Source organism: Halichoeres trimaculatus, unplaced genomic scaffold (assembly GCF_033239565.1).
Source record: "Halichoeres trimaculatus isolate MK-OKI-2021-1 unplaced genomic scaffold, fHalTri1.1 fHalTri1_scaffold_17, whole genome shotgun sequence".
NCBI classification, from domain to species: Eukaryota; Metazoa; Chordata; class Actinopteri; order Labriformes; family Labridae; genus Halichoeres; species Halichoeres trimaculatus.
In genome coordinates this window covers 9,172,043-9,183,921 of record NW_027437195.1, presented here as the reverse complement: position 1 = coordinate 9,183,921, position 11,879 = coordinate 9,172,043, and the positions used below count along the sequence as shown (strand labels likewise).

Sequence of the window (11,879 nt, the reverse complement as noted above, 5' to 3'; positions counted from 1 at the left end):
ACAGACAGCTGAAGACAGGGCTGAAAGTCATACAAGTGGCTAAGGATGGGCAAGATTTTTGTAAATTTGAATAGTCATTAAATTTTAAAAAATTTAAAAAGTTCATGTGACGATGGCTTGGTCCTGTCTGCCACAAGTCACAGTTTTATGCCAGATGCCGGTGCTGTTACGCGTCACTTTCACTAAAAGCAGGTCAACCATTTCAGGAAGTTATGCATGGAAACCGCCTCAAACACCCAGTTACTTTCAAAATAAAACAAACCATGTCCAAATTACATCATATTTAACTTGGATACAGCAACAAACTGTCATAATGAATGGAGCCAGACCAGAAGTCACCAGGTTGGAGGATTTACGGTCAAAACAAGAACGAGGAGACACTCAAAACAGACAGCAAAGAGCAGAAACTCCTTTGAAAAAATTAATTAAAATGAGGTGAAGTTCAAACTTTTTAATGTTGGGCTAGCATATCACAAGTTGTTAACAGCTACAGCTATGTGACAGTGAGACATGCAATGTAAAGTTGTCCACAGATCATTCAGTAGTTGGCTTCGTCACCCAAGAAGTAAGTCTGATGATTGACGTGCAGAGTAAGCAACAACCCACTCCCACTTTGTCAAAGACTTACAGTGGAGAATAGAAGTATTGAACGTGTCAACGTTTTTCTCATTACATTTTTTTCCAAAGCTGCAAAAAAAAAAAAACGAAATTTCTACCAGACATTAATATTAATTCAAATAATCCACATACGAAAAGAAATCACAACATTCAGGTCCATAAATAATGATTATGTGGAATTAAGCATGATAGCACAGGAAAAAAAGTATTGAACACAACATGGAAAGGCTGTATACTTTGGCAAGGAAATGCACCATACCACCTGAAATCTGTCAGTAAGTATTACTTGAACTTCCAGTTAATGCAAACCAACATCAGCTGGGCTAGAGCAAATTGATGGTCCTATAAAAAAGGTTGTTTTTTCACCAAGCAGTTAAATACGACACACTTCATGATGGGTAAAGGCAAAGAGCTCTCTGAAGACATTCACAACCTGATTGTTGCTCAGCATCAGAATGGAACTGGTTACAGACTTATATCAAAGCACCTGAATATTCCAGTCGGCACCGTTGGGGCCATTATTCACAAGTGGAAGAAGCACCACCTTACCATCAACAGGCCACGCACAGGAGCTCCTTGATAGATTTCTGACCAGGGAGTCAGAAAGATAGTCAGAAGAGGACTCAAGGAGCCAAGGACCACCCTGAAAGTGCTTCAGAAAGACTTGGAGGCAGCAGGTACAATTGTTACAGAGAAAAAAATAGGAAATGCACGTGCCATGACCTCCATGGACGCTCAGCCCACAAGACTCCATTCCTTAAGAAAAGGCATGTTGAAGCTGGTTTAGAGTTTGCTAAACAGCATCTTGACAAGCCTGTAGAATACTGGGAGAATGTTGTCTGGTCAGATGAGACCAAAGTTGAACTTTTTGGCTGTCATACTACATACCATGTTTGGAGGAGAAATGGCACTGCACATCACCCAAAAAACACTTCACCAACAGTGAAGTTTGGAGGTGGAAGCATCATGGCATGGGGCTGTTTTTCATCTCATGGTGTTGGCAAACTTCATATAACTGATGAATGGAGCCATGTATGGGGAAAATCTTGATATGAATCTGCTGCCATCCACCAGGATGATGAAGATGAGACGTGGCTGGACCTTCCAGCAGTACAACGATCCAAAGCACACGGCAAAGTTGACTCTCAAATGGTTTCAAACAAAGAAAATCAATCTGTTACAATGGCCCAGTCAATCACCTAACTTAAATCCAATTGAACATTTGTGGAAAGAATGAAAGAAAAGGGTTCACCAGAGGGCACCAAAGAATATTGAAGATTTAAAGACAATCTGTGCAGAGAAATGGGCCAAAATCACACCTGAGCAGTGTGGGTGATTAGTTGAAACATACAAGAAGCATCTGGAAGCTGTCATTGCAAACAAAGGCTTCTCCACTAAGTATTAGATGAGTCTCAGTGTTCAATACTTTTTTCCTGTGTTATGGTACTTCATTCCACAAAATCATTATTTATGGAGCTGAACGTTGTGATTTCTTTTCATGTGTGGATTATTTGAGTTTATACCAATATCTGCTAGAAATTTTGTTTGAATTGCATCTTTGGAAATAAATGTAATGAGAAAAATGTTGACATGTATGTGGTAGGCAGCAGTGGCTCGCAAGGGGGCGACGATCTTCGAATAATTTCTGATTAGTTACGAGTAAATATGGAATTGCCTTTTTGCTTGAAATGCCCATCCCCACTACCAGTGGCTGCTGTAACAAGGGCAGAGATGCTGGAGCAAAACAACACTGCTTAAATAATATCTTAGTTTGAAAAGATAAAATGCTAAAACTTCAGCTTTAATGTCCCCGGAGAACAGACATGTCAGTTTTCATGTGGCATCTGTTGTCTTGCTGCTTTGAGATGAAGTTGTTAAATTTCACCTCAAGTGCTTGTTGCCATTAATCTACCTCAACATATCATTATTTCTGAAGCTAGGAGCACCTGTTTGCTGCAGTTCAGTGTCTAAAGCTCTCAGCTTCCTTTGCATAAAAACGTCCTGAGCGTCACCTGTTCAGTCACTGCACTCTCAGGTGTCAGGAGGTCACCTTTTAGTCTCTCCTTGGTGTTTTTTTTTACGTTCACCTTAAGATTAAGAGTCAGACTAAATCTCTAGTGCATTTCTAGAACATTACTCGCGCACATTTATTCTGTGTTAATTCTTACATTTCACTTTTTCTTTGCATCAGTTAACCAGCTGCAGCTCAAATGAGAAAATCAAATTCTGATATGGTCAAAGAGCAGATTGCACATAATATTAATTTAATTTTTTTTGGCTGCAAGTTAAACTCAAAACTGATTTTGAGAACATTTTCTAGAGCATTACATGGCTCACATTTCTGACCTTTTAACTCCTCCAAAGTCATCCAACCTTGGCTAAGTCTTTCTGTCACTGCACTTCATTAATCTATCAGGATCTACCCACCTAATTTCATTCCTGTACATGTAATAACATGTCCTATAATGACAGCGAAACCACCTTGAATTCATAAGTGCAAACACTCTGTGCTGATAAGGTGTAACACTGTTAACCATCTTTTTCTCAGCACACTCAACCATGACTGACCTCCACTGTCACTGATAAACCCCCTTTTCTCTTATCTGCTCATCACATTCTCAGGAGTGAAGATAATAAATATGTTGATCAACATGAAACCCCCTGCCTCGCTATGATATGGTGGTCCTGATTCCTGCAAAGCCTTCAGCTGCTGAGCTACATGGACATGCATTTGTGGTCAAGCGTGCTGACTGCGCAGCTGCTTCCTGTGCTAACCATGGGTGATCACACACATGTTGTTTCCTCTGACTTTGTGCTCACTCACTGTGGCAAATAGGTGTGAATTTCGCTTTCACTTGTCAGCAGTCACACGCAGTGGGTAACCACCAGAGGGAGCTGTGGCTCAGAGCATGACGCAGTGCAGTTACAGCAACTAGCTTTAGAGCTGTGATATTTATACCTGTGTGTGGGTCAGAGTGGTGCAGCCAAAACACATCTGTGCCACGAACTTTACCTGATGAGAGCATCCAGGTTCAATCACAGAGCCAGGGCAGTGTTTGACCTCATACCTGAAAGAGTCAGTGATCATAATTACTACTGTAATGTTTCTTTTTGTCAACACAGTGCAGACAGAGCACTATGGTTGGCTATTTGTTCTTTTATAGGTGGGCTGTCTTTACTATTTCGGCTGCAGTGCAACACACTGCTTGTTGGCACTTTGAATTTCAGTAAAATACTTTGAAAATCTATTTTACAAAACAGGTGCATGGCAGAAGAATCCGTGAAGCAAAAATTTCAATAAATATGTTGGTGACAGTGTGATAGTGTGCTGGATTGCTTGCATCTTTAAATTGGAACTTAAGACTACATCTTATTTCAGTCCTTAAAGGATCAAGCTCTGAAGATTTTTTTTTATTTTTAATTTTATTGTGCCAATTTCTAAAATACAAATTAAAAAGCAGACGTGAATTTATTATTTTTGGGCTATTTCAGTCAGAAAAGCCCAGAACATGGCTGATCTATGACCCTTCATTGGGAAAAGAACTATTTTTGGTGACTTCTGCACACACAACAAAACAAAAAATTTACAAAATTAGAAAAAAAAAATTGAGTAATGTACCCCTATAAAATTCAAAGTATTTTGATTAAATAAAGGGATAAAGGGCCACAGACATCTGGTGACCCCCCTGGATGGTGTGCATTGTTTCAGGGGTTAGGACTACATTTCCTATGAGCATTGTAACCCATTGTGTTAAAAATGTGTTTTACATTTCTTCCAGAATGGAGCAAATGTAAATCTTCTCCTTAATCCTACTTTTCATAATTCAAGGTGAGGGCTGGGGCGGTATGCTGTTCTTGTGATTTAATTCTACTATTGGGGTGCTGATTCGGTTTAAATTGCGATTCTTCGATTTTTACGATTTTTGCGAATTTTAGTTTTTTTTTTTTTTTTTTTTACCAGACCATGTGAAAAAGTTAAATGATGATAATGTCTACAGACTATAACAGGAGCCATATTTTCCGATAAAATGCACATCACGTGAGTCAGAGAGAAACATTGGAGGAAAAGTGGTAACTTTTTTTTACAATCAAGTTTATAAACAAAGACTGAATGAAAAATTTGATCTTGACAAAAAAAGAAGTTTTTTTGACATAGAATCCTGATTTTGTTATTATCAAACAAAAATCCCAATGTATGGATTTTCAATTTTTTCTCTCACCCCTGTTCAAGGTGCACTTTATCAGGAGTGACGGTGTCATGTGTTGTTGGTAGCTGTAATGTAACACTCAACTTTCTGATTGATCACCATTTGTAAGTTTGCAAAAGTTGAACAGATGAAATGGTTTAATGTTACCAGTCCCAGTCTGGTGTCATGATGTGAGCTCCTGTGGTGGAGTAAATATCTAAATTATGTAACTATGCACATGGTTTAACAAATTAGTCCTCAGAGAGCAGTGAGGCAGTAACAGGCCTCTTCCTAGAAATGTATCTCCTTAATCCTCAGATGCATGAAATATGAAAGTCTGTGTCAAGATTTGAATTGAACATTTAAACATATTTTCACTCATTTTAACTTGTGTTGGAAACATACTTGGTGTTGCATGGCATCCACTCCAGTGGAGACATGGTTAATTGTAATGTATCGCTTATTTGAATCAAAGTGTACAAAGAAAATAGAATAATACTATTATTTGGATGTTATTATCTTATACTCGTATATTTATAAAGACAGAACCAGTGTTAGAATAAGGCTATTTCAAGAATAGTGTTTTAAGACACTATATGATCAATAAACACATTCTGACCCCGCTAACCAGGCATTAATTTAATTTATAAAAAAACAAAAACAGATAAGTGTTTGGCAGAGAGGCATCTTCACATCTGTTTCTAGTGAGTCTCAGTTTCACTGTAAATAATAAGTTTCACAGAGGTTTCTCTCTGCTTCTCATCATCGGTATGAACTCTGAAAGAAGCTACTTTTACTGGGATTTACCTTCTATGAAAGGGTTTTTAGATTGCTGAAATCACATCATGATATACATTTATCGAAATTAAAAACATGGAAATTTATCTGGGTTCAAGAGGAGAAGAAAACATCTTTCACATGTTTGTTGAATAGAAAGGTGGTGAAGACATTTGATGATGTCAGGAAATGCTAACACTTTGTCATCTGTCACAGCTCTGCATTGATCAGATTAGACTGTGAAGGAACAGATTGCTGGCTGCATTTGTATGCACATAGATGTTTATAGGTAGCGTCTGATCACTGCCAGGATGTCATTACAGCAGATTGCATCCCTCAGAGACTGGTCTGCAGAACTCAACCACAAACAGGAACCTGATCAGGTCTCTTACCAAAGTCCCGTCCTGTGTGTGTTGGATCTGCAGAGAGAGCGGGATTTAGAGGGCATCGAGAGTTCTTGTGTGGTTTCATTAAAAACGAGCAACCCTGCTCACATTTCACAAAGTTGTTTGGTTAACTGTGAAAATAAAGGCACAATGAAAGTGCAGCTTTAATGATCCTCTGCACGAGCCAGTGGATCAAAGGATGCTGATCCACGATAGTCCATGCAAAACACAGGGTGCAGCGCCCGAAGAAGCTTTGTTATCTTTCTATTTTCACCAGAAGTTTCTGTTGGATCTCCACTCTACTTGGCAGGCCCACTGCACTCACTGTGCAAAAATGATTTGTGGTATCTGTGTCAGATACAGGCCACCATATGCTGTGCCAGAAGCCTACTGTGCTGCTTCTGAATCCATTTCTAACCGCTACTTTTTCTTTTATCTGCTCCCCGAAAACACAGTCCCTCGCCTCTGTTTCAGCTGAAATAGACACCGGGAACTTGGTTTCGGTGACTCATTTGTTTACCAGGAGCAGGCTGCAGGATTTGATGGTCTTTAGAAGTCCAGACTGTTCAACACTAAATGAGGAGGGATGAATGTGGAGAGCAGCTGCCTGTTAACACAGCATGAGATTTAGAAAGACCTGACTAACGGGGATATAAAAAGGAAGCTTTACTTTTCATCCTCTGGCACATCTGGATAATATTCTATTACTGTGAGTATTAAAAACCATCCAACAGGACACTGCACATCATAAAGACTAATGGAAGATTAGGATGAACATTGTCTGCTTGAATTTATATGGCAATCAAATTAAAACAGTCACGACCGATGTACTTCCTCTGGAGTCTCCAGAGCCATCCTTTTATCAGGGCAGCTCCTATGAAATCCCTTGAACACGATGCTTCAGTCTGCTGGGCATCGTTTAAAATGAGTCTAAATATATGCTGAAAACTGCAGTTCCTTGAGTGTCCACTCAAGGCTGGCTGCAGAAGCACAATGAAGCACAATGACTACAAATTACGACATTACCTCGTTGCTTTGCATCCCACTTAAAGTGATACTCCGGGATGGAACAAGTTGGGTCCTATCACAAGGTTTAGGGCAGAAATTACCCCTACAGCAGTGTTTTTGTGCAGCAGAAGCCCAGAGCGCTCGCACCAAACACCCCCTCCCTGCTCCTCTGCCGGTTTCCTCTGCACTCAGACAGGGCCATTTTTTACTTGATCAAAAACTTATTACGTTGGAGCCTTATTTAGTGGTGATTTTGTGTGAAAGTAACGCGCTGAAAATTCTCTAAATAAAGCGTGAATGCAGACCGATATCAGTTTTTCAGTGGGAGTCCGTTTATTTGTGTTTTTGGTCAAGTAAAGTATGGCCCTGTCTGAGTGCAGAGGAAACAGGCAGAGGAGCAGGGAGGTGGTGTTTGGTGTGTGCGCTCTGGGCTTCTGCTGCACAAAAACACTGCTGTAGGGGTAATTTCTGCCCTAAACCTTGTGATAGGACCCAACTTGTTCCATCCCAGAGTATCACTTTAAAGTTGTCTTGAACAAAAAAATGTTGAAAAGATCTCTGTGAAACAAATGCACTGTCTTGTCTTGGCAAGAATCAAGTCAAGTCTTCAACAGTGGGTGATGGTGCTCAAGGTGTCCTACAATCAACACCAAACAGATAGCCCTCACTGCGCCTTCAAAGCAGCCCAAAAAAGAGGCTCACTACACCAGAGCTTGCTTCTTCTCATCAAAAACAGTGCTATTATTTCATCTCTGATAAAAAGGTTCATCTATGAATGTTTCAAGTAAATGTCTTGAACATTTTGAGTAACAAGAATCTCTTTGAGGACCCAAGTGCAAAACTAGTAAAAGCAAAAAAAAAAAAGAAAAGAAAAGAGTTTTGTTATGAAATAAAAGTAAGAAGAAAAAATCACAGAAAACTCTGGTCGACAACAAATAAAACCTCTGCAAGTGCTGGAAAAACTAAAGTCTAAGAGAACAAAAACTCACAGGAGAGCCAGGCCAAAACTAACCAGGCTTCAGGAAACTGCCTTGACAAGACAAACAGACACTGGATAAAGGGAGACACAGGCTGTTTTCCAAACCACCTTCTGCACTAGCAGTGGCTATTATTTTGGCCAAAATTCAGTATGTAGTGTGTGGTATGTGAAAAACTTGCAAAATCTGCAGTATGCCAAAAATCCCTGGATGTCCTACTGATCCAGGAAAAACACTCAGTATGCAACAGACCAGTCTGCCTGTCATACGGTTTCCCACAATGCATGCAGAAGGCAGGTTTTTGTGAATTACCGCCATCTACTGGAATGAGCCAGCATAATAACCACAACACAACAACGCCAACACTAGACTGTGAGATAGAAGTGAATTATATGTGGATTATAAATTGTTTTTTCCATCAGCTGTAAAAATAAAAATCCCTTCCATATTCATTTTCAGTAAACAAAATAACTTTTAGTGTAAGATTAAATGTCAGATATGGTGATTCTGCTATGATATGATTAACAAAATAACCAAAATGGCAAGATCTACCCAAATGAGTTGTACATTTATAATAAAGGCATTAAAAATCTATCATCTGTAGCTCTGCTTTCTGAAACTGAAAACCAGAGTAGTATACTATAAAATAGACCCAACAGAACAGTCATACTATATACTACATGCAAAAAGCAGTATGCAGTATTCACATGTAGTATGTAGTAGGTGGTTTGGAAAACAGCCACAGACTGTTTTCCAAACCACCTACTACACTAGCATTGCCTACTATTTTGGACAAATTTCAGTGTGTAGTAGGCATTATGTAAAAACTTAAAAAATCTGCAGTATGCCAAAAATCACTGGATGTCCAGGCCTTCTGTTACCCACAGTGCATTGTGCACACATGGTTACCACTATCTGCTGGAACGAGTCAGCATTTTAACGACAATACCACATCACTAACCTTAGACTGTCAGTGAGATAGAAGTTAAGTTATGGTGTCGGAAACTCAAAAACAAGAATAGTATACTACCCATACTACTCACAAAGAGTGTGAGCTCAACATATATAACATTGAGAATCTTAGCTTCATTTCACTTCACTCAAGCCACCGTGAAAGAAAAACTCAAAGACGAAGATTTACACATGGTACCATCAGCTTCAGCCTCAGTAAATGTCCTTCTTCTTCGTTTAACTGATGTGCTGCACCTGTGTCAGCTGAAACCATGTTAAGTATGAGTAAAAAGAACTTCTCCCTGTGCTTCTCTTTATCACAGCTGTGTAGACTTAACAAGTGCCTCCTTAAAGTATGGTCAACTAAAAAAAAAGGCACAGTTGCCTAGAAACAGGAGGTGGGTCAACTTACACACTGGCACAACTTGTCCTCTCTTCCCTTTTCTGAGTTTCATCTCATCGACTGATACCTTTCTTATTTTTTCCTCCTCTGTCCTCGCTCTGCTGTGAGCTGCTGACAAGTTGCTCACCGTGTTTGCAGGCTGCACAGGTTATATTGGCTTATTTGATAACTTGTATGTGTCTATCAGCTTGTCCCTGCGGCACAGATATGACAGGCATCAGCGATTAGACCGGAGAGTAATGTCACTGATACTGTCACAGTAATGTCACATAAGTACCACTGTCTGCTGCACTCATTCTTCTCCTGTTGTTCTCCACATGACAACCAAACAGAGAGGATAACTCTGGGTATGACTTTAAGGGCAAAGGGAAAAACATGTTAAATCTACAGTTTTATTCTGTGATATGTTGTGATATTCCACACAACCAAGAAAAAAAAAGAGATATGTGTATGAACATCACGCAATATTATTCAAAAATTGACCGGAAAAATTAAGTCAAAACTATTTGATTTAAAGTAACTTTTCTGTTTTGTTGTTCTTAAAACACTGAAAGACAAATGCAGTGTTGCATGCATACACTTAAGTTGAGAGCATTAAGTGCATCAAGTTTGTCCCTTAAGCTACAGTGACATTAAATTTCTGTTGCAAAGAAATTACTGAGTGAAAGTTGTGGTCAGTTGTGACCGATAAATGTCAATTGGTGTAACCAATGTTTCTTTTTTCAAAAAATCTGGTATTGTGTAAAAAAAAAAAGTTTCTTTGAATATGATTTTGGAAAATCATCAAGTTTAGGTATAATCTGTCAATATGCATACTGAATATCCTTTGTGATTATATATATATATATATATATATATATATATATATATATATTACACAAACTCTTGGCAACAAACAGAGGCATAGCTCTTTGGCACCATCTACTGCATTGGAGGTGTGGAAGACGTAATTCAATCCCAACTCAACTAAAAAGTGATTTTTTTTATTAGTATTAAAAATATTGATATTAAGAGTTAAAATATCAATATTGTTTCAGAAGTCAATGTATCATGATATATTGCTGCATTAATATTTTTTCACACCTTTAATATTCAGAAAGATTCAGATAGATTCAGATTTACTCACTACAATACTACATCTGTGTGTTGTTTGCGAAAAAAACAGCCCATGTTTTATGAAACCACACTTGCATCTTTTAGAATTTATATCCAGTCACTTAAGAGATTCAGTCTGTAAATTCCAATTACAATGTATATATATATATATATATATATATATATATATATATATATATATATATATATATATATATATATATATATATATATATATATATATATATATATATATATATATATATATAACAAAATCTGTCCCAAAGTTTAAAAAAGAAAGTGTCCAAGGGAAACTAAGACAGTACTCTGCTTTTAATATATTAGACATGGATTTAAAACAACAATGCTGGATGTTCAAACTAAACGTGTGCAGATTTTCCAACCTCCACATGTTCACAGAAATACCAGTTTCTTCACAAGTTCTTAATGAGACTTCATGAAATGATGTGGTCATCACATAAGGATATCCTAACCCGTCACTGTGACGTTGGAGGGGCAGGCCTCAAACACCAGGGCCTGCTCATGACTCCACCCTCTTGACAGGCCTCCAGTGGGCTGACCAATCAGAGGAGAGGGGGTTAGTTAAGCAGGGTACCTTAAAGAGACAGCAGCAAAAACAAGGTGTTTTAGACACCAGTGGAAGAAAAATGGGACTTTATTTCGCAGTTAATTATGTAAAGATACCTTGGGGGCACCAAATGAAGACTAAAAAAAAGAACAATACCTTTTTAATAAATCTGTTTCAACATTTTCTGGAAACTGCGTTCTTAAAATGTAAACTGCTTCCAGTCTAGCATCCATATATTTTGAAAAACACCCTTATAGTTTTTGAAAACTGTGCCTAAACTTTACAAAACCTGTTCCTTAATTCATGAACTGATTAATAAAACCAGGAATAAGGATTAACACACGTCTCTTTGTTCTCTGTTGACACTCAGCACTGAGCTCTGGATAAAGCAAAATTTAAGTGTGAGAAAAAGTTGGCCTCTCATAATTCATCAGAAAATCCCTGTGGGTGTCGGACCAGTAAGTCTATTGTCACTGAGAATACACGTGTGGTACCTGCAAAAGTTGTTTTTATTTGTTAGTAGATAATTGTGAAACTCTACTTTGATCAAAGGCACAATATATACATGCTTTATAAGATAGAAAGGCTCCCATTGTATTGACTTTATCTTTGAATAACAACTCAAAGCTCAGGGTCTGATGAATTTCAAATAAAACTTCCTGACACAGGAAGAAAACAACGCTGGTGAAACCTGGCCACACTTTCACAGCTGTCCGTCCCATCAAACCCAACACGCTCAGCTGTCTGATGTAGACACACTCGGCTGTGCAGTCAAACTCAGGATGATCAGCTTCTTTTCAGATACTGTATTTTTTTTCCTTCCTCCCCGTCCCTGCCTGCTTCTCTCTGTCTGCTGTCAGTCTCGTCTTTAACACACACAGACTCAGA

At 38.5% G+C, this 11,879-nt stretch overlaps 1 protein-coding gene across 1 annotated transcript in view; it reads left to right on the top strand.

Annotated features, from left to right (window-relative positions):
• LOC141806829 (uncharacterized) overlaps positions 1–11,879 on the top strand; it is a 56,964-nt gene that overhangs the window by 12,295 nt on the left and 32,790 nt on the right. The window lies entirely within an intron of this gene.